Source organism: Grammomys surdaster, unplaced genomic scaffold, assembly GCF_004785775.1.
Source record: "Grammomys surdaster isolate TR1022 unplaced genomic scaffold, NIH_TR_1.0 126133, whole genome shotgun sequence".
NCBI classification, from domain to species: domain Eukaryota; kingdom Metazoa; phylum Chordata; class Mammalia; order Rodentia; family Muridae; genus Grammomys; species Grammomys surdaster.
The window spans coordinates 2108438-2130714 of NW_021620941.1; the positions used below are offsets into that span (position 1 = coordinate 2108438).

The following is a 22277-nucleotide window of genomic DNA, read 5'->3' on the forward strand; positions in this document are numbered from 1 at the left end:
GAACTGCACCATCCATACTGATGAAGCAGTTCTGCCAGCTCAGAGCACAGTGGTCGCTTGGAGAAGCCACACCATTGAGTGCAGCTAAGGCCATGGTTGGGAGGCGCCCATAGAAAAGGAGGTAGAGGGCTGTGTGGACGGAGGGGGAGGCCATCATCAGAGGAGACGGCAGAACCACGACCTGCCCAGAAAGAGAGCAGGTCACACATTTAAACACTCAGTCCTGGATTATGGTGGCATTTGGGGAGGTCATGGAACCTCCAAGACACCAGTTCAAATATTTACATTACAATTCACAACAGTAGTAAAATTACAGTTATGAAATAGCAATGGAATAACTTTATGGTTGGGGTCACCACAACATGAGGAACTGTGTTAAAGGGTCTCAGTATCAGGAAGGTTGAGAAGCACTCTGCTCAAGGGGGTGCAGCCTTGCAGGAGGTCTCTCACGTCAGTAGGTTTTAGAGCCTTGGCCCACTGGCTCTCTACGCTCCTGGTTGAAGACTGTTCTCTTGGCTTCCTGACTTAGTGGCCTGCTGTCTGGTCCTGAGCTCGCTCCTCAAACCCATGTGGTAGACAGAGTACCACCTTCCAGGTGTTCTCTGACTGCCTCACAACATACGGTAGCATGAGTGTCCTCAAACACATTACACACATGCACATACACACATTTTTAAATGTAACAAAAATTAAACTTTAATTTTCATAAATTTACTTATTAAATCTCACTCAAAAATTAGAGAATAACACAAAATCCAAGCAGAAGATCAGAACAGCAATTATTGTTTCAGCATCTGCCAAAAAGCTACTACCTAAGGAAGGCCCAGAGCCGGGGACCAAGAGCCGGGGGCAGTGATGCATGCAATCTCAGCAGTTTAGAGGAAAACAGGAAAATCATTCATTCAAGGCCATCCTCAGCTACACTGCCCAGCCTGGGGAAAAAATCTTTTTAATTCCACTGTTTATTTGAAACATTTCAATGTTCACAGGCCAGTACATGCTCTAATCACTGGACGACTCAGTGCTGTGGGATACAGACAAAATAAGCAGCCATCAGGTACAGGAGCAGAAAGTTCCCTAACATCTCATACATGCAAGGCCAGACAACAAGCACATTGAGATGCCCCAGGACCTGCCTAATGCATCACCATGGCGTCTAAGGATCACAAGTAAAAATATCGCACACTGGGGGCAAAGAAACCTCATTCACAAAAGCAGGATCAGGCCGACCTCGAGGCAGTGGCGAGAGTTCTGACTGACCTCTGGTGTACGGGTAAAACCAGCAAGGAAATGAACAGGAATCCAAGCGAGAGGGCTGTACAGACGTTCAGCCTGGGCCAGCCCAGCCAGGGCTCCTCGCTCAGGACATCTCTATATAGCATTCAGAAAAGTGGGCCTCAAGGATGGAGGGCAGCTCAGAGGTTGAGTTTAAACTGTAACTCCAGCTCCAAGGATCTAACCCCTCTTCTAGCCTCTATAGGCACCTGCACTCGTGTACACACCCTTACACAGACCCACACTCAAGTGTGCGCGTGCACACACACTCAAATAATTTAAAAAATAAAAGAGGGAGTGGAGAGATGGCTCAGTGGTTAAGAGCATCTATTCTTGCAGAGGACCCAGGTTTGATTCCCAGCACCTATGTAGTGGCTCACAACCATCTGTAACTCCAGTTCCATCTGTGACCTCCCCACCCCCACAACTCCTACAATCAGTGGGCACTATACAGGTAAAATACTCATACACACAAATAAAAGTATATCTTTTTAAAAATCTAAATACATCTTCAAAGAATGAAAGAAATCCAGGTGTGGGGCAGGTGAGATGGCACAGCAGGTAAGTACTTCCCTCACAAGCCTGGAGACCTGAGTTCAATCAGGAACCCACATAAGGGTGAAAGAGAACTGATTCCCAAGCTGTCCTCTGACCTATACAACACACACACACACACACACCCCACAAATAAAATGTTTAATAGAGAAGCAGGGGTGGCCCTTAGGAAATGACACTGAACTCACATGTTTGTTTCGAGTCAGAAACTGGTCCATCTAGAAAGCTGAACCCAGGCCTGAAACACCACAACCAAGGTTCTCTTTCCTCTGTGGAAGACCTCACCAAGAACAATCTGCTTGCAGATCCCTGAGTTTGAGGCCAGCTTGGTCAACAGAATACAGAGCAAGTTCTAGGATAGCCAGAGCTGCACAGAGAAACCCTGTCTCAATAGATGGATGGATGGATGGATGGATGGTAGACAGACAGACAGACAGACAGGCATAGAGGAAACAGGTCTGAATGTGGGGTTCTAATGAGCTAGAGTTTATTACGGGAGATACCACCAGAGGACTCCGAGCCCAAATTAGCACCAAAAAGTAAAATAAAAAACAAAGCCTCTTCCCAGCCTCAGTTCTCTTGCACTCAGTTCACAGCCTTTCCACGGCCTGACACATATCCTGCCATCACCCCACTGCCCCAACTAGCAGCCACTGCCCAGTCCAGCAGCCCACTGCCTTATCACAACACTACCTCACATCTCTCCCCAGTCGCATGTCTGAGACTCTGGGTTTGCAGCTTGTCCCAACCCCACACAAGCTGTGACTTAAGGCCAGATTCCTCAGGGATTAAATAAAGAATGAAGGGGCCAGGAGTATAGCTGAGTGAGTGATAGAGGACCTGCCTAGCCTGCACAAGGCACTGGGCTCAATAATGAACATAGTAAACACATCCACGCACACACACACATACACGAGATGAACTTGGTAGGTCTGTTTTAAGGAACAGCACGATGAGCTGGGTGTGGTGATTTAACAAAGCCCCACACTAAGGCTGAAGCAAAGGTGTGGAGTTTTGGGTCAACCTTGATACAGAGCATTAGTACCACCTAAGACCCAGGCTTCACTCTATGGGTTCTAGACTCAGAGCAGATGCCCCAGGTCTGTTTTCTGTTTAAACTGCCAGCACCTGCCCTGTTCAAGCACAGCAGGCTCCCGGCTCTCCACTCTTGTATAGCCAGTGAGGCCCGAGCTCCCCCAAGACAGCTTCTGCCCACCTTGGGACTCCTTCTGTGCTGGACAGACCTGCTCCTCCATACACAGGAGACCTGTCCCCATACTGGTGTACACACTCAGAAACCATGAGATCCAAGCTGTGAGTGTACAGGACCTGTGGGTCAGTCTGTATGAGCCCTCGGAGGACGGGTGTACTGTAATCCTCAGAAAATTCTCTTGAGAGTGAAGTCTACTGAGGGCACACTTTAATCACCACCAAACTGTCCCAGTTCCGGGGCTCTCACGTCAGGAGAACAGGGACGATCAGCATGGATGCTTACCAGCGCTGCTTGGTTTTCTTTCCATAACATCTTTTCTCTGTTTGCACACTAGATCAAGCTTTAAACTTTCCATGCATGCTGTCCCCAGCACTCACATAAAAAGCAAAGCATGGCTGTACAAGCCTGCAGTCCCAGCACAAGGAAGCTCACTAACCAGCCAAGCTGCCCACCTCAGGCTGTGTGTGAGACCCTGACTCAAGGCACTAAGGCAGACGTGACAGAGAACAGACACAACATGCTCCCAGCTTTTCACACCGATGCACAGCAGATACCTACACAATTATATGCATGCATCATACAAACACATTATAGACAGACGCGGGAGTGCGCGCGCGCGCGCGCACACACACACACACACACACACACACACACACACACACGGGGGGGGGGGGGGGGGGCAACTCCCAGGTGGCCTCATCGCCTCATCTCCCATCTCCAGCAAGGCCACCTGGAGTCTCCAAAACCGATGCCACAGTGAATTACCTGCCTCTAGTTTTTGTTCTCTGTTCTATTATGGGTTTAGGTTCCCATTTCAAGAGGTCAGTGAGGGGTGTTGTGTAGCTCAGTGGTAGAAAGCTTACCTAGAGCAAACAAGACCCCAAGTATCAGCTCAGCACAGCCATAATAACAACAATGGGTTGGGAATAATGGGTCATGTCTTCAATTCCGGGGTCTCTGAGTTCAAGACCAACCTGTCTACATAGAGAATTCCAGGCTATCTAGGGCTGCATAGTGAGCATCTATCTCCCAAAAAAAAAAAAAAAAAAAAAAAAAAAACTGGAAAAAAAATAAGGTCAGTGATGGTGCATGCCTTTAGTCCCAGCACTCGGGAGCAGAGGCAGGCAGAACTCTGTGAGTTTGAGGCTAGCCTGATCTACAGAGTGAGTTCCAAGACAGCCAAGGCTACAGGACCCTCCTACTTGGTTGCCTTGTCTAGCCCTAACTTGAGGGGAGGTGCCTAATCTTTGCAACTTGATATGCCATGTTTGGTTGATAACCTGGGAGATCTACCCTTTTCTGAAAGGAAACAGAGGAGGTATGGGTGGGGAGGGAGGAGGTGGCGGAGAGTGGAGGAGGTCAGGAGCAGAAGAAGGGTGGGGAACTGTGGTCTGAATATAATTGATTTAAAAAAAGGAAAGAAAAATTAACAAAAAATGAATATAATTTTAAAAAGAGGAAAAAGAAAAATATCATCCACAAAGCTCACACAGCATTGTACCCAAGTTCTAAATAGATTTGCTATTTGTGTGTATGTGTATAGGGAAAATTTTTAAAAGACACCAGAGAGACAGACAAGCAGAAGAACACTAAGAGGCCGCCATACTGCCAACTGCAGCTGTCTCTGAGCTGTCCAGCTGTGACTGTTTACACCCAAGGCCTCTCTGTGGATGATGTCACCCACAGCAAGCTGGAATTTGGGCAAACAGGAATGAGGTTGTGGGCCTCAGGCAGGAAGCAACTTTCTCAGCCTGGGAGAAAGCAGTCCTGTCTACCACACAGTCCCTGCAGCCTCAGTTCAACCCAGTGCAGTAAAGAAAGGCAGACCCTGGGGTGCTGTCACCCCAGTAACAACCCGCTCTTCTGGGAAATCCATGCCACAGAGATGAAGTGGGGCCTCAGGCAGGGGACAAACTCCCTGCAAAGGCTTCTCTGCCAAAACACAGAGGTGAAAGGAGCCAGGAGCTGAGATGGGACAGATGGCTCCTCACGGCCACTGCCAGGTGACATGCCAACCCCCAAATGAACAGAGTCTGTGCTACAGAAGCCATCAACTGCTGTGCCATGCTGGGCTCGGAGGGGTGGGTGGCATCGTGAGGAGGCCATGACCAGCAGTTTTCTTCTGGGACTCGATGCTCAGCAGCAGGAGATGGTCTCACAGTCAAAGACATGAACAGACAGGCAGGGCCGCAGAGGCACCAGGGAGATCAGTTCACAAAACACTCCAGTTTGTATGTCACACACACATGTACACTCATCTCAAAAGGCCATCAGTCCCACTGGGCTGGACTCAGAGCAGCACTATCCAGACATCCATGGGTGTTCTGCTGAGGGACCACACACTCTTCTAGAACGTTCTCAGAGGACTTGCTACAAGATAAGGGCTGCAGAGGGGACTGTCCTGTTACTCAGAGGGAGCACCCTGGGATGCCAGGAAGTGGTGGCGGCTTCTGAATCAAAGAATGTGCCTGCCAGATTCCCGACTGAGTAAACTGGCTAAGAGAGGTCAGAGGTCATGGGGACAGGAAAGGGTAAAAAAGGAAGCTAAGCAAGAGAAACCAGGAGGGGCTACCACACCCCGTGTCCTCTCCCCACATCTCAGGCAGGCAGAAGTGTACTCCAGCAGAACGCAACGCCACACACACACACACACACACTCACTCAATCTCCCCCCACCCCACCCCATATTAAATCAAGAGTAAAAGAAATCATAAAATTAAAAATCCAAGAAAAAGCCGGGCGGTGGTGCCTCACGCCTTTAATCCCAGCACTAGGAAGGCAGAGGCAGGCTGATTTCTGAGTTCGAGGCCAGCCTGGTCTACAGAGTGAGTTCCAGGACAGCCAGAGCTACACAGAGAAACCTTGTCTCGAAACCTCCCCCCCAAAAAAAAAAAAAAATCCAAGAAAAATTCCCAGAGTTGAGAAACCAGAGACTCATCCAGGACATAGAAAGAAGACAGGAGAAAAGGTGTTTTCTCTTAGTCTGCCTCCTAGAAGGGACCCCTTAGAATGAAAGGAAGCAATGGCTTCCAACCCTCGACAGTTTCTGGTGAGTCACCATGGAGACCTGCCTCTGGGTGTATCTGAAGGAGCTTCTAGATTAGGGCAGCAGCATCCCACCGGCTGGGGTCTTGGACTTAAGAACTGAATAGCAGAATTCATCTTACGCTCTTCTTCCTGGCTACAATGCTAGGGCACTTCACACTCTACCACTATGACTGTCTCGCTGTAACACATCGCCCTGGAACCAGGAGCCAAAAGACCCGAATCCTCTTGCTTTTGAGGCAGCAGTGAGGTCACTAACACAGACCTATACTCCAGTGGCCAGCAGGAGCTATGAAAATGTATAAGAAGAAAAAAGGCCTGTCAGACTCAAACAAGGACTCAGGCTCCTTCACCCCTCAGAAGGTGCCAAGCACAGTCCTCTTATCAAATGAGGCAGCCAACGCCACCAGGCCATTCCTTCCAAACCACCAATGGCTAACTCAGTACCCAGCTTTTAGTGACAAGGAAGACTGCTGAGCACTGAGGGACAGAACCACCGGACCAGTGACTCCCAATGCTGCCTGCTTCTGGTCTTAACTCTCCTTGGTGAAAACATCCTTGTTGTTTAAGATAATGGCTGCCTTCCAATGCCTCAGTTTCAGAAGATGACGCCAGTAGGAACAGGAAATAAGGGCTTGAAGAGACAAAGATGCCCCAAAATGACAGCCACAGGTCATCTGAGAAGTCAGCAGTGCTGTAGGGAAGGAAGAGCCCAGCCAAGACCAGGAAAGAGAGGCTCTAGGGTATGAGATTATTGATCTCAAAAGCCACTCAAGGTTGCAAGTCAAAACCTAGACTCTCCCCTCCCCCAACCCCAAGGTGGAACTAAGGGAGATGCTGAGACCTTTAAGTAGGGCTTAGCAGCTGCTCTTCAGCTCAAAGGAGCCACGCCCTTAAAAGGAACTGTGGGAGCCCCTTCTTTAGAGGCTGTCCTGGTGGTACTCAATATGTAGACCAGGCTGGCCTTAAACTCACAGAGAACAGCCTGCCTCTGCCTCCTGAGTGCTGAAACTAAAGGCACGTGCCACCACCTGGCTTTCCTTTCTTTTTACTCCCTGGTTGGTAATGAGTTGAGTATCACATGCTCCCATCAACATGTGCTGTTTTGTCACAGGGCCAACCAGCCATGGACCGGAAACTGCAGAACTGTGGACCAAAATAAACCTTTGTCCTTATTACATAAGTTACCACAGGTATGTGTTAACGGTAACAGGAAGCTCACCAGCACACGGACAGAGATGGATTATCTAAAGCAGTGCATCTGTTTCTAGACATTCTTGTCCTTCAGCTAGCTGATTGGCCGTCCCTTCTGCCCGCATGTCACTCCCTCCATTTCCGTGGCTTTCATGGCATCCTCATACCTAGTGGGATAGCCCCTCGGCTCTGTTCTTCAGGAATGCCCTCATTATTGTTGGCTATTTGTATTTTCAAAGAAATTTGAGAAATCGGTTTGTATATTTCCAAACAAACAAATGGCAACAAGAAGAGGTTGCTGGGACTGTTCCTGGAATTACATGAATCTGGAGATCAATTTAGGCAGAAACTACACCCTCTCAGGACCATGCTGGCGAGCCTATGGGGCCATGGCAGCTCCAGGCACTGCCAGTGCTCTGCTAATCAAGGCACAACTGGAAAGGCATGGTATCTCAGCCACACCCTGCCTGTGACTGACAGAACACACATGCCTCGTGATCTAAACGGAAGTAGGCCAGATGTACATCCCCCCTACAGTGGGTAAACACTGTATCACTACTCAGCAGTGAGAGCAAATAAACTCAAGGCCATGTGGACGAAGCCCACGATGTAATGCTGGATGAGAGACAAGTAAAAAGCAGAGAGCCACTCTGCAAAGGTCGGGGACAATCCACACACAAAAGAATGTACCTGACATGAACATAAATATTCAGAGCAATTTTAAAATGAAAGCCATAAACACAAGAGAAAAATATAAATTTCCACAGCTGGTGCACGAAACCCACTCAAATAGGTGTAAGGAAGACACCAGTTCCCCAAGGCAGAGCACAGATGTACTCAGAAAGGAATCTATATCAGCCTTGAGGGGGAAAGTCTAAAATCCAGAGAAGCAAACAAAATCTGTCCACAGAGGCTAAAATAATGAAAACAGAAACCAGGAGTAGTGGCCCATGCCTATGACCCTAGCACTCAAGAAGGCTGAGGCAGCAGGACTGCTATTAGTTCCAAGCTATGAAGCAAGACCTTGTCTAAATAAGGAAAAGAAATGACAGAAAAGAAAGCCTCAATAAGTCTGAAAACTTGACTTTGGGGGTGAGGAAGTGCAGGCTGGATGATTGCTCAGGCCACACCTGTCAGACAAGCCCTTGAAAACTGAGTTCCTTCCACCCCTAGTTCCTAAAAACTCTTGAATCAATGAAGAACTCATCCCCTTTAAAAAGCAGAGGTAAGCTGGGCAGTGGTGGTACATGCCTTTAATCCCAGCACTTGGGAGGCAGATGCAGGCAGATTTCTGAGTTCGAGGCCAGCCTGGTCTACAGAGTGAGTTCCAGGACAGCCAGGACTACACAGAGAAACCCTGTCTTGAAACACCCCCCCCCCCAAAAAAAAAGCAGAGGGTAAGAGACCCACTCCAAGTTCAAGGCCTGCCTGGTTTATATAATGAGTTTTAGACTAACACCTCCTTTCAACAAACAAACAAAACAAAAAAGGTTTTAAAATGGAGAACTTGGGGGGGGGGGCGCATGCCTTTAAACCCAGCACTCGGGAGGCAGAGGCAGGTGGATTTCTGAGTTCAAGGCCAGCCTGGTCTACAGAGTAAGTTCCTGGACAGCCAGCCAGGGCTATACAGAGAAACCCTGTCTCAAAAAAAAAAAAAAAATCACACCTGTAATCCTAAACTCAGTGGGCGAAGAGGGGGCATTAGGGGGTGACTGGGGGTATCCACTTGACATACACATCAGGACCCTTTCTCACAAAACCAGTAAAGAGGGGAGGTGCTTTGCAGAGACAACTCAGCAGGTAAGACCAGAATCTGGTTTCCTGGCACCCACACCAGGCAGCTCACAGCCACCGTAACTCCAGCTCTGTCTTCTGGACTCCTTGATCCCCACCGCCACCAACACACACACACACACACACACACACACACACACACAGCAAAATCCAACTAAACAAAATCAAAACCATAGCCTGCAGAAGACCTAGAAAAGGCCACAAATCAACAAATCAAACCAGAACATGATACAACAAAGATGAAAACAAAACTACACACGAACTCGGAGAATATGCTGTGACTTCAGACAGTAAAACCCCACATGGGATGAACGATGTCAGGCAATCAATTTTTAAAAGTCAGGCAAAGGCACTGGGGAGACTGCTTAGTGGTTACAACCACTTGTGGCTCTTGTGGAGGCCCTGGGTTCAGTTCCCAGCATCCTTCTGTAACTCCAATCCCACAGGACCCAGCACCCTCCTCTGATCTCCACAGGTACCAGACTCAGGAAACTGAAAGCCATGAACTCAGGTCCATCCAACACACTGACCCACTGAGGAAGTGCTGGACAACTTTGGGCCACTGGGAATGACCACGGCCGTTCACAGTGCAGCCAGTTCTGAGTGATCCTACCCCCCGCCCCCATAAGGGTCGAGCTTTTATCAGTGGGACCTGTGCTGCCAAGATCAGGCTGATCTGCCAGGGAGACAGTCATCTGTCTACTAGTCCTTGGCTCAATTTCTGTAAGAGCCTTTGCCTGCTGACCCTGGACCACCATTTCTCAGACACCACAGGTTATTATTAGGAGGACTCCAGCTGAAGAATAATTTGTAGAACAAAAGCTGCAGAAGTAGAGGCATAGCCCTGGGGCTAGGGTGTGGCCCGGGGTCACCTATCTACCATTCAGGCCACCAGACATAGGTTCAATCCCAAGATCAACAACAACAAAATTTTGTGACTTAAAATTTTTTTTCTTTTCTTTTTTTTTGGGGGGGGGGGTTAAACAACAGGGAGTTCGAGGCCAGCCTGGACTACAGAGTGAGTTCCAGGACAGCCTGGGCTATACAGAGAAACCCTATCTCAAAAAACAAACAAACAAACAAACAACAGGATGGTAGCATATACTATATAATCCCAGCATTCACAAGGCAGAGGTAGGAGCATCTCTAAGTTCCTGGCTAGCCTGGTCTACACGGTGAGTTTCAGACGAACCAGGTATACATACACATTGAGACCCTGTCTCTCTCAAAAGACGTAATTTTCATTATGTTTTATTTGGTATTTTGGGGTGTGTGTATGTGTGTGTGTGTGTGTAGCTCAGGACAACCTATGGGAATTAGCTCTCCCATCCATCCATCCATCTTCCCACCCACCCACCCATCCATCCATTCACCCATCATGTGGATCCTGGGATTTCACTCAGTCCCAACACTGTGTCTAGAGGCAAGCACCTCCACCTGACATGAGCCACCACACCACATCCACTTTGACCAGCAGTACACCACCTGACCTTTCTTCAAACCACATTTCTTAGTTTGTGTTCAAAGAACTGGAAGGCAGGAGAATGGTCTTGAGGCTGGGCAAAACCCCATTTGTATATATTGCACTGGGGGCGATGCAAAGTAGTAGTCCACTCAGAACAAAGCAAAATCCAACTTTTGTAGAACTTTCCTTCTGCACCCTGGACTTCTGAAGGAGGCAGAAGCTAGCAATGGTGGCTGCCAGAGAAGCCCCAGGGGGGTCAGAAGTAGAGGCACAGACCTGTAATCTCAGTCCTGGGGAGGCAGAGCCAAGGAGGACTGCTTTGAGTTTGAATCCAGCCCAGGTTTCACAATGAGTCTTAAAAAGGTTTTTAACTCCCCACAGAGACTCCTTCTCAACAGGCCATTCTGTGTGTCCCTCTGACTTGAGTGAAGCCTCACCTACCAGGCAGGCTCAACACCTTCACCCACAAACAACTCTGGGGTTGCTGCCCTCACAGCCAAGATGGCAAACCCTCCCTCCCATTCTTCAGAGCCACACACCCCTCCAAAGGACTGTTTCCCTAAGCTGCCCACCAGGAACCAGCCCCCACAAGGTCTGCCTTCTCTCTGAGGTAAAGGTTGAATTCTAATGCAGGGAGGAGATAAAGGGCCGAGCTGAGTTGGTCTCAGGTGCGGTGCTACAGGAAACCCACACACTATTCTTCCCCATGTCTTAGAGAAAAGGCAGGGCAGTGATGGCCACTGGGCCCCATCAGACAAGACTAAAGGAAGGAGAAAACTAAAGGAGGCCAGGCACTGCCCAAGGGCACTTGCAGGTCAGCAAACTATGATCCTTCAAATACCTCGGCCACTTATTCATATGAAATGGGAGAGATGGCTTAGTGGCTGGCTAAGAGCACTGGCTGATCTTGCAGAGGACCTAGGTTCGATTTCCAGCACCCACAAGGCAACTAACAGCTTTCTGTAACACCAGCCCCAGGAGAACCCAATGTCTTCTTCTAGCCTCCTTGGGTACTGTATGTATGTGGTGCATATATGCAGGCAAGAGTCATACACATAAAACAAAAATAAATTCTAAAAAAAAAAAAAAAAAAAATCACAGCCAGGTGTGGTGCACACCTTTAATCCCAGCACTGGGGAGGCAGAGGGAGGTCTCTGAGATTGAGGTCAGCCTGGTCTATAGAGAAGGTTCCAGGATAGCCAAGGCCACATAGAGAAAACATATCTTGAGGTAAAAAAATAAATAAATAACTCACAGCATTCACCCAGACATTTATCACACAAACAGAACTGTCCACCACCACACCTGTCTGAGCCTCTAAGATCTTATCCTAACCAGCCCACATCTTGGGGGCTTGGTCCACCTTGTCCCAGCCCCCTGGGGCCTTGAATGTCAGCATCAAACAGTAAGCCCTGACATCTCAGGAGAGCAGAACTCATCAGCTAATTAAATCTATTCTTTGTTCCCGGTAAACTTGGCCAGCCCAGCACCATGATTCATCCAGGATGTGCAAAGATACACAGTGGGCTCTTCCCAAGGGAGGCACATCCCACAGGTCTTTTACATGAAGGCAGGCAGAAGCATGCTGGGTATCACAGGCTCAGAGTCCTGGTAGGTAGAGCAGCCTTGCTGGGGACTGCTCTCAGGGCAGTAATTCTCTGGTGGAAGAGAGGGCCAGTGGGGGAGGAGGGGGAAGTGGGGGGAGCCATGGCTTTCATTTTCTACTGCCCATGTAAAGCTTTAGATTTTTGTAACAGGTCTGGCTGTTCACTGATGCCTTGCTTTTGGGGGGACAGGAGGTCCTCAATGAAGTAAATAAATGCAAAACCTGTAACATATACCACTGCTGATTGGCCAGGTCCCCTACCCTGTACCAGTGTGTCCAGGCATTGTGTCAGTGTACCATATGACAGTTGGTGACATGAGACAGGCCGCATCCACACTGAACAGCTAAAGAAACTGAGTCTCCAAAAGAGATCATGTGTTCAGTCCTACAGTAGGACTAAGCAGGCTAAGAGGAGAGCTTCTCTTTGCTGGAAACAGAATCAGAACTGCGGCCAGCTAGCAGCATAGCTTCCACACAGCCAGAGCCCCCACCTGCCCTCACTCTCCAAGAGAAAAGGCTCCATGAAGGGCACCAAGCCAGCAATCAACACCTGTACTGGGTGAAAAACATGGCAGTGGAGTTCTTGGAGATGGGAATGGCAGAAAGAGCCCAGGGCACCTGCTTCCCAGGAAAGCCGATGTTGGTTGAGAGGATGGAGCTGCTGGAGGAAAAGGCAGGGCCGAGTTTAGCGCAATTAGAAGCCTCAGCATCTAGTAAACAAATGAGTCCCAAGTGTATAGCCTGCCTACTCCAAACCCCTAGGCCCTCCTTGAGTGCTGAGTTCAGGGCCATTAATAGCTCTCCTGTTTATTGAGAGCCTGCTTGCCTTGTGCCAGGTACCTTATAAACATTTAAGTACATGACCTTTCAAATCTCTTCCATTCTATGAAGGTCTAATGCAGCTACAGCATTCTGCAAGAAAGCTGAGTAAAAAGATTAAATAACTGGCCCCAGGTCACCAGCTCAGTGTTAGAACCTATGGACTTGAAGGCAGTGGATCCCAAAGCACTGTCACTCCAGAGGGCAGCAGGTGGGGTGGCAGCCAGTAGACTCTTAGGTTTGAGTTCACAGAAACAACACACAGGGATGACAGCGCTGAGGTGTAAACTGCCTCCTCTGGGCACACTGTAGCCTAGTGTCCGCCCTTCCCAGATGCCTGACACCCACACCCCAAGCCTCTCCTGCTGATCTCCTTCTCAGTCACTCTCCGGTTTAGGTGTAGTAAAGCCACAGCCAAACCAAGAGCACCCTCCGCTTATTAGTGAACTAAAGACCAACGTACACAAGACCCTGACTCAAAAAAAGAAGACATTTTTAAAAAGACGGGCCAGTGAGATGGCTCAGCAAAGGCACTTGCTGCCAAACCTAACAACTCAAGTTCAATCCCTGGACCCTACCTGGGAGGAGGGAACAACTCCCTTAAATTGTCCTGTAACCTCCACACATGCACAGTGGCACGAATGCCTACACACACACACAAACACTTTAATAATTTTTAATAATTTTAATAATAAAAATGTAAAAGGAGCCAGCAGAAATCTCTGCAACAGCCATTACAGGAGACTGGAAGGAGGCTCAGCATCGCAGCATCCCACTGGCTGCACACCACCATGGGTCTCAGAAAACTCCAAAGGGAGGCAGTCTCCGAACTGCCTGTACCAGGTTCCAGTAACGAAGGGCCAGAGTTATCATCAAAGATCATTTCTTTAGTCCATAACAAAATCAAACTTGCCCTGTGCCCCACTACACCCTCCACAGGTCCTCACCTGACAGACACGGCAGCTCCCGCCATGGCCCTGCACTACAGACTCATATCTGCAAATCAGCTCTGACACACAGACCAGCAAGTCACAACCTCTAGCCTCCATGAAAAACGCCTTGCACAGAGAGCACCCCCTCACACCTCCGACAGAAAGAGCTGCATAAGGGCAAGCGAGGATCCTTAACAAATCCCTGCTCAAGCTGCAGAGTCTGCAGAGACCCTTACGGGCTACTCAACAAACGCCACACTTCCAAGAGAAGGCTGCCCTCTCACGTCCATACTGCCCTCTCACGTCCGTACACGCACCACGGCACACCCCCTCACGCATGCATTTTCGTGCATGCACACACACACATACTATTTTTGAGACAGGACCTCACTATGTAGCCATGATTGGCCTGGAACTCAGAGATCCCTCTGCCTCTCCAATGCTGGTGTCAAAGGTGTGTGCTACCATGCTTGATTATGTAACCCCGGTTAGTCTTGAATGGCAAGACTCCTGCCTCCACTTCCCAAGTACCAAGATTACACTGTGTGCTACCATCTTGGCCCTGCTTTTCTTCTTTATACATTTTACAATTTGTAAATAATGTTTTTTTTTTCAAGACAGGGTTTCTCTGTGTAGCCTTGGCTGTCCTGGAACTCACTCTGTAGACCAGGCTGGCCTCGAACTCAAAAATCCGCCTGCCTCTGCCTCCCAAGTGCTGGGCTTAAAGGCGTGCGCCACCACTGCCCGGAGTAAATAATGTTTTTTAAAACAACTTATGCTTTTGTCTGCTGAGATTAAAGGCTCATGGCACCGCGCCTGTTAATATGTATATTAAACCGGGCATGATGGCTCATGCTTTTAATCCCAGCACTCAAGAGGTGGAGGGAGATGAGCCTCTGTGAGCTGTATACAAAGCCAGTTCCAGGCCAGCCAGTGAGACCTTTCAAAAGAAAAAGTAAGTCTACTGGGACTATCTGGGCCGTGGGACTGAGCTATTTTTAGATGATTGAGCTATTTTATTTTGTTTCTATACATTTGTACATTTTTTAAAAAGCTAATAAGATTATGTCTAAACTATTAAGAATAAGTCATATCTGTTTCTACTACTAAGGAGAAAGCCTCAGTATGTTTGAAAACTCACCCTATGATACAGACAGGTGAGTCCATTGTTGATGTGTTTGTTTTTCAGTGTTGGATCCAGAATCCAAGACCTTGTATGTGCTCTGCTTCTAAACTGCACCTCAGCCCCTCAGCTGCACCCCCTCCCCCCACCCCCACCCCCCACCCCCAGTCTGTTTTCTGAAACAGCCTTTCCCTAAGCCCTTTAAGCCTACGTTTACTGGTATACTGAGTCTGGTAGGATAAACACAGCCAAGTGTAAACAGTGCTTCCTGCCGGGAGGGGGGGTGGGGGGTTGCACTCCTCTTTGTGTACCCTCTTTTCCTTTTTGTGTATTGTATATACATATGTACTTTTTAAATTAATTTTCCAAAAAAACAAACACCAGAAAATGTATTGTGTCTCAAAACAACCCCCTGCTCTCCCTAAAGACTTCTAAACACTGAGCTCACTCAGTCCCAGACAGGTCACCCAGGCAGGAGGGACGGAGCCCCTCCCAGACAGGGCTGGATTTTCTGCCCTTGTGGGAACAGAGCTGTTCTTTAAGCTCTGGACTGTCTGTAAACACCACCTGCCCAAAAAGGCTCTGGAGAACAAAGGGACCTGGGTAAGGGCGCTGGCCACAGCCCCTTCTTCCATCCCTTCAATTGTACAAAAGGATGACCCAAGGCATGCTGGGAGGTTGGGCACTTACAGAATGTCCATATTCAAAAGGGCCTCAGTACCCTGAAAAGCATGGGCTCTCTCCAGGGATCTGCAGTTTCTGATTTCAATGTAAAACCCGTTTTTATCACCCCAGGCCTCAGCGTACTGCTTCCAAGTGGGGGCCTATTTCATTTCTACCACAAACTCCAGCGCACCACTCCCAACTTTCGAGGCTGAGTGAGGCTGACACTGGTGACCCTCTTACACAACTATAGAGTTGTTCATTCCTCTTATAGGTGACCCTGGGAGTGCACTGACACAGGCCGGGAACAACAGCTCGCACTGGCGTAAACAAGTCCCACAGATTAAATAAAAACAGCTACGCTTACTATCTGGGATGGATGGATGGATGGATGGATGGATGGATGGATGGATAAAATGTAGTGCATGTGTGTGTAAAACAATACGTGCACACGTGATGGGGAGTGAATGGGACAGGTCTGCCACCTCTTGTGTGGGGGTCAGAGGACAATTACTGAAGGCTCAGTTCTCTCTTGCTTTACCTGGATTCCAAGGACTGAACTCAGGCCATCTGGCTGGCCTTGTCACGTGGCATGCACCTTTACCTGCTGAGCCATTAGCTGGCCCTGTTTGTTTTTAAGATAAGGTCTGGCTCTGCAGCCCAGACTATCCTCAAATTGTTGATCCTCCTGCCTCAGCCTCAGGAAGTTCTAGAACCTGCAACATGGAATGAGCCTGAGGAGCATGCTAAAGTAAGTCAGTAACAAGAGGACGAACAGTGGGTGATCTTGCTTATAACAGGTACTCACAGGAAGCCAACTGGTGACTGGTGGCTGCCGGAGGCTAAGGAAGACTAAATCTCTAATGGATAATCTTTGCAGTTTGGGAGGACCTAGACATGCCACCTAGACATGGTTGGTAATGAGTGTGTGCCCCTGTGACTAGACCTCATGCCACTGAACTAGATACTTACAAACAACACTTTTTTAGCAAAATAAAAATCATTGTAGGGTTGAGGAGATGGTTCTGTGTGCAAAGTACCTGCTGCACAAGCCTGAGACCCAGAGTTCAAATGCCCAGAACACCATAAAGGTCAGGTGGGCATCCTGCAGTCCAGTGCACACAGGGGGTGGAACAGGACTGACTGGCCAGAGCACTGAGTTCTGGGTTCAAGTGAGACCAGGCCTCATTTGAGAGGAAAGAGTGATCCAGGAAGACATGAAATTTAATCTCAAACCTCCACAAGCACACATATGTGCACGTACACTGTAATATACACAAAAATTAAAGTAAAAAGTATCTTTAAAACTTTATTTACAAATTGTAAATAAGTAATGAGGACAAACAGAACCAAGATGGCAGCACACACTTCGATCTTGGTCCTCGGAAGTGGAGGCAGGATTCCCAAGCCAAGGCCAACCTCGGTTATAGAGCCAAACCAGTGGCCCACTTTAATCACCAGCACGCAGGAGGCACAAACAGGCAGATCTCTGTGAGTCTGAGGCCAGCCTGGCCTACAAAGTGTATTGCAGGCTCCATGGAAGACCCCAAAGAGAGATTCTGTCTCAAAAAGAAACCACCACCCACCCTCTGGCCCGGTGGTGGCTTACACCTTTGATCTGCACACATCAAAAAAAGAAATAGTGACAGTTTGGGGCATTGCCCCCCCAAAGCCTCTCTTGGGAGGGGCTTCCTGTCGGGCATCCACACCCCCCTATGTCCAGAAGGATTGGGAGTTTCAGACAAACAGCTTGTCTGCACTCAATTCAGCATGTGATGAAGACCTGAACCAGGGACTGGAGAGATGGAAAAGTGTTAAGACCAGTTCTTTTCTTGGCTTCTAGCAGGCACATCAGGCTAATAATCACCTGTAATTCCAGCTCCAGTGCATTCTGGCACTGCAGTCCCGTGCCCATACATGCACACAGATAAACATTAAAATGATATAAATAAATCTTAAAAAATAAACAGACAGAATGACCCAGACAGAACCACACAGAACCTGGTGATTCACGGCCATCTCATGCTCATCATGAAAGAGGAAGGTAACAGACAGGACTGAGAACTTCAGAAGAGCTCAACACGGTGGCGAGCATCTTTAATGCCAGCACTTGGGAGGCAGAGGCAGGTGGATTTCTGAGTTCTAGGCCAGCCTGGTCTACAGAGTGAGTTCCAGGACAGCCAGGGCTGCACAGAGAAACCCTGTCTCAAAAGAGAGAACTTACTTCAAAAGAAAACCAGAATAAAGCCGGGTGGTGGTGGCCTACCCCTTTAATCCCAGCACTTGGGAGGCAGAGGCAGGTGGATTTCTGAGTTCGAGAGTTCGAGGCTAGCCTGATCTACAGAGTGAGTTCCAGGACAGCCAGGTCTACACAGAGAAACCCTGTCTAGAAAAACCAAAAAAAAAAAGAAAACCAGAATAGGCCTCACATCCTTCAACCTTGGGAATCCCACTGCAGGAAGGACAACAGCCAGAGATAAAAACCAAGACAGCAGTGTCCCGAGAGGGGGAAAGACGAGTAACAAGCACGCCTGCCTAGCAGATTGCATTCAATAAATCCGCAGATACATGCAACACAACGGTCACAGGAAAAACCAAGTTGTCAGCTGTGCACAGTGCATGTACGTAGACTGTTCCAGCTGTGAGGTCGCCAGCGTGCTCACGGCAGTCCTCTCCAACCTAGTGGATAGGGTAGGTGAACCGTATTTGTATTAGTAATCCTGGAAACGTTATTTAAAGGACCTTGCACAATGACCAGGGGAGTTTCAGCTTCTCCCAGAGCCAAAGAGGAGGAAGCCAGTGGTCGGAGAGGAGGATAAAGGAGACCTAGGCTGGATTGAGAGAGAGGCACCAAGACCAGCATGCCAGACGACAGGCCCTGGAAGTGACTCCACCCTGCATGGCCACCTCCTCCTGCCACGAGAAACTCCACACACCAACCAGCATCACTAGAGAATCCACGAAGTTCTGGAAGGATTCTAACAGAAGGGAAAAAGTGCAGCGGAAAACAAAGCGCAAGCAAGTTACCAAGGCGAACACCCTTCTGGAGCACAGATTTCCCACAGGCCCGCCGGTGTAAACAGCAGTGTCACCGTGGGGAGCCTCAGGTCTGCCAGCTCCCAGGTGAGGATGCCAAAGGGCCCCTGTGAAACCTGAAGGCTCGTCGTAAACAATGTCCCCAGCTCCAGGAGGCTAACCACCCATGCACCGCTAGCCCTGTGTGGCCCCATCCCAACATTCCCAAGTCTACCCAAACCCAAATAATAATAATTAATAATAATAATAATGACTGAAGGCTGAGAAATGGCTCAGTAGAAAGGGTGGCTGTGGCCAAGCCTCACGACTTGAGTTTGATCCTGAGAAAGCACAGGATAGAAAGATAGAGCCAACTCCCACAGGTTGCCCTGGGACCACCACTAGAGTACCATCAGACTTAAGCAGAGGCACACACGATAAATATAATGGACCATAACTTCAAAAAAGTCTTAAACTTACTTAGCCCTGACTTAGTATACAATACTCGTTTCAAAAGCAAACAAAACAAGACCCACAGCCCAACGGTTGTCTTTCTTTTCTTCTTCTTCTTCTTTTTTTTTTTTAGAGAAAAAAAAAATGTACTGTTTTAAGACCTGTTATGGCCAGGCCCTATTAATACCTGCTGGCCTGTAACTCGATCCGAACACTTGACAGCAGAGGAGCCTCATTATGGAGTTTAGAAATGCATGCACTGGTCCTCCCAGCCTATTCTGGTTTGAAATAGAAACTAACCCCGAAATGATCAATCTTAAATGCTAGAACAATAGAGGATGGAACCAATCCACAGCCATTAGCTGTGAGCTGGTACTTTGTGTGAGGGGAAGGAAAAAAAAAAAGCTTTAAGATACAATAAAATAATCTTTCTGAGAAAAAGAAACGGGGGCGGGGGGGAGTCAAAATTCAAACAGGATGAAGGGTGGCAAAACCCAAGTCTCAGGAACCAGTTCTGACCGGCCATTCCAGAAACTCCACTCTCCCAAGGCTTTTGACTCTTAAGTGCCGGGATTTCCCCTCCCTCACCCTCTCCAGGCCGGGGAAGAGTGGGAAGGACACATGGTGCGTCGACCAATGCTACAACTCCCCAGGAATTAAAATTCCGGGACCAGGGACAGGAGACTTCAACCTTCCCTAATCCCCCAGCCACAGGCAGGCCAGGACCAGACTGATGAGGGAGGTCAGACAGCAAGGGTGAGCCAAATGGCAAGCGAATAAAAGGGCCTGGAAGAGCCATGATAGTGTCCTAAAACTCAGTAAATGATTAAGGCAATGAAGCGACACAATACACACACACACACACACACACACACACACACACACACACACGCACACACACACACACACACTCTCTCTCTCTCTCTCTCTCCTCCCTCCCAGACTGCAAGTCATTGTCTATCCAACCAGAGACCAGCAAGTTAACCAGGGTTATCCGAGAGGAAAGCTAGGCCTCCATCATCACTCAGAGTGAGAGCAACGTCGGCCTCCCCAGGATATCTGAAACCCTTCCATCATCTTCCATTAGCAGCAGAATCTAGCTGAGCTCCCTGGACCTTTAAGCCAGCCCAGAAACAATTTGCTGGTCACAGCATTTGCGGGGGAGCCCCAATTCCACAAGCCACAACAGGAGGAAAAGTCAGGAATTAACAGGACCCAACAAAGCCAGGAACGTACACGTCTGCCACCTTCCCGGGACAGAAACGCTCTGCTGTGAACCTGAGGCTCCCACGAGACACGCCAGCAGTCTCATTATTCCCATTCTATAGATGCACGAGCTGGGGCTCAGAGACTCGAGTAAAGTCACTCAAGAGGACCTGACCAGGGCTCCAAGAGGCACACTTGCCTGAACAAGCTGAAGGCTCCCCAAACAATTACTTGCCCATCCCCAAGGAGGACAGTTACCTTCCAGTCAAGACTCCCGAGTTCCTGCCTCTTCTCCTATCCATCCTGTACAGCTCCAGCCCACTGAAAGCCAGCTACCCTCTAGACAACCCCCTTTTCTAAAGAGGGCTACACATGCCTTCCCAGGCTTACTACCACAGAGGCCCAGCACTGACCAAAGTACCTACAAATGTGGGTATTTTGCTGGGTTTTCACTACGTAGCCCAGGCTGGCCTGGAACTTCCAGCAGTCCTACATCACCCAATGTTTTGAATCCCTTCTCCAGTGCTGCCACTTCAAACCAGCACCTGTGGCATGCCCCAGCATGGATGACACCACAAGTGGCCAGCCTTCTGTCCTAGGTTGACAGCACAGACTAACTACAGAGCACCGACGACGGCATGCCAAGTCATGCCTCTCTGTGAAGGCTGAGGAGTCCTCGGTTTGGAGGTGGTGGCAGCAAGCGTCCCACACTCCACGGCCTGTACCCCTCAGGTCTCAGCTTGCATGACGACGACGGTGCAGACGTTACGATACAATGCAAGTCCCTGCAGTTGTACTGCCGAGAAAGGACGCTGAGGCTTCAGACAGACGGACTGAACACCCAAGTGAGATACAATGCAGACAGACAACACACTAAAATACACGCCAATCTTTCCAGGAGAGAAAAACCGTAGGTGAAATGTAACTATCCTGCAAAAGACAGCTTTTATCAAGGTTTCTCCCAGGCAGCCATTTAGCAAATGACACACTCCGGAGAGCATCGGCGCCCCCGTCCCACTTCCTTCAAGCTCACCACTGCCTGGGGGTGGGGGGCGACACCTATTCTTGCCTAACAGTGGGCTTCGTCTCCTCACGATATTTACAAAGAAAGGAAGGCTGCAGCGTCCACTTTTGTGCAGGCAGATCCTCTCCAGAGAGGCCCACCATCTCAATAGGTCTGCATTTCTCTCTTAAAAGGTAGACGAATTAAAAAACAAAAAACAAAAATCAATCTGTCAGGCCCCGAGCAGCGACATCCTGTTTATTATTCAACATTTTTAGCAGCGGCTCCGGGTGCCGTGAAAACACCACCCCGCTTCCCATGGCCGAACCCACCCAAGCCGGGGCGGCGCTCGGCCTGCGGTTCTGGACGGCCTCGGAGTCCCGCGGCCCCAGCCCCGGCCGATGAGGCTGCTGTCCCCGGGCGCAGGAGAGCCCTCGGGCTGGATCCCGACCGCGAGCCTTGCCCGGCCCCGCCCGGCCGGCCGTCCTCCCTCCCTGGCCGCGAAAACACAACAATGGCGAGCTGGGGAGCGCCGAGCAGGCCGCTCAGGCCGCAGCCCAGCGCCCGCCGCAGCGCACCGCCGTGGAGACAAAGCGCAACCCCGGCCCCGGCCCCGGCCCACCTGGTCTGCGTCCGCGCGCGACGGGCCCGGGCGATGGCGGTCGGGCGGCGGCCGGGCGCGGGGGCGGCGGATGGCGGCGGATTGCGCGGCAGCGGCGCGGGGCTCGGCGCTCTGCGCTCCTGCCTCCTCCTCCTCCTCCTCCCGCTCCTCGGCGCTCGCTGGAGCCTCGGCGCTGTGGCTCGCCGCCGCCTCCTGCCCGCGCTCGGCTCCCCGCCCCCCGCCGCCGCCGCCGCCTCCTCCTCCGCGCCGCCCCCGCCTGCCGCCCGCACGGTGGCCCGCGCAGCGCCCCCTGCT

General features: G+C 49.7%; 1 protein-coding gene across 4 annotated transcripts in view; it reads right to left on the minus strand.

Annotated features, from left to right (window-relative positions):
* The window catches only part of Prrc2b (proline rich coiled-coil 2B), an 83244-nt gene extending 61222 nt beyond the window's left edge, over nt 1–22022 (minus strand). For 2 of the 4 annotated variants that reach the window (XM_028756871.1, XM_028756870.1), the window contains exon 1: nt 21984–22022. The gene's annotated coding sequence lies outside the window, so the exon portion shown is untranslated. The remainder of the gene's footprint in view (nt 1–21983) is intronic. The other 2 variants (XM_028756872.1, XM_028756873.1) reach the window with 2 other exon arrangements.
* Nucleotides 22023–22277: the final 255 nt, after the last annotated feature.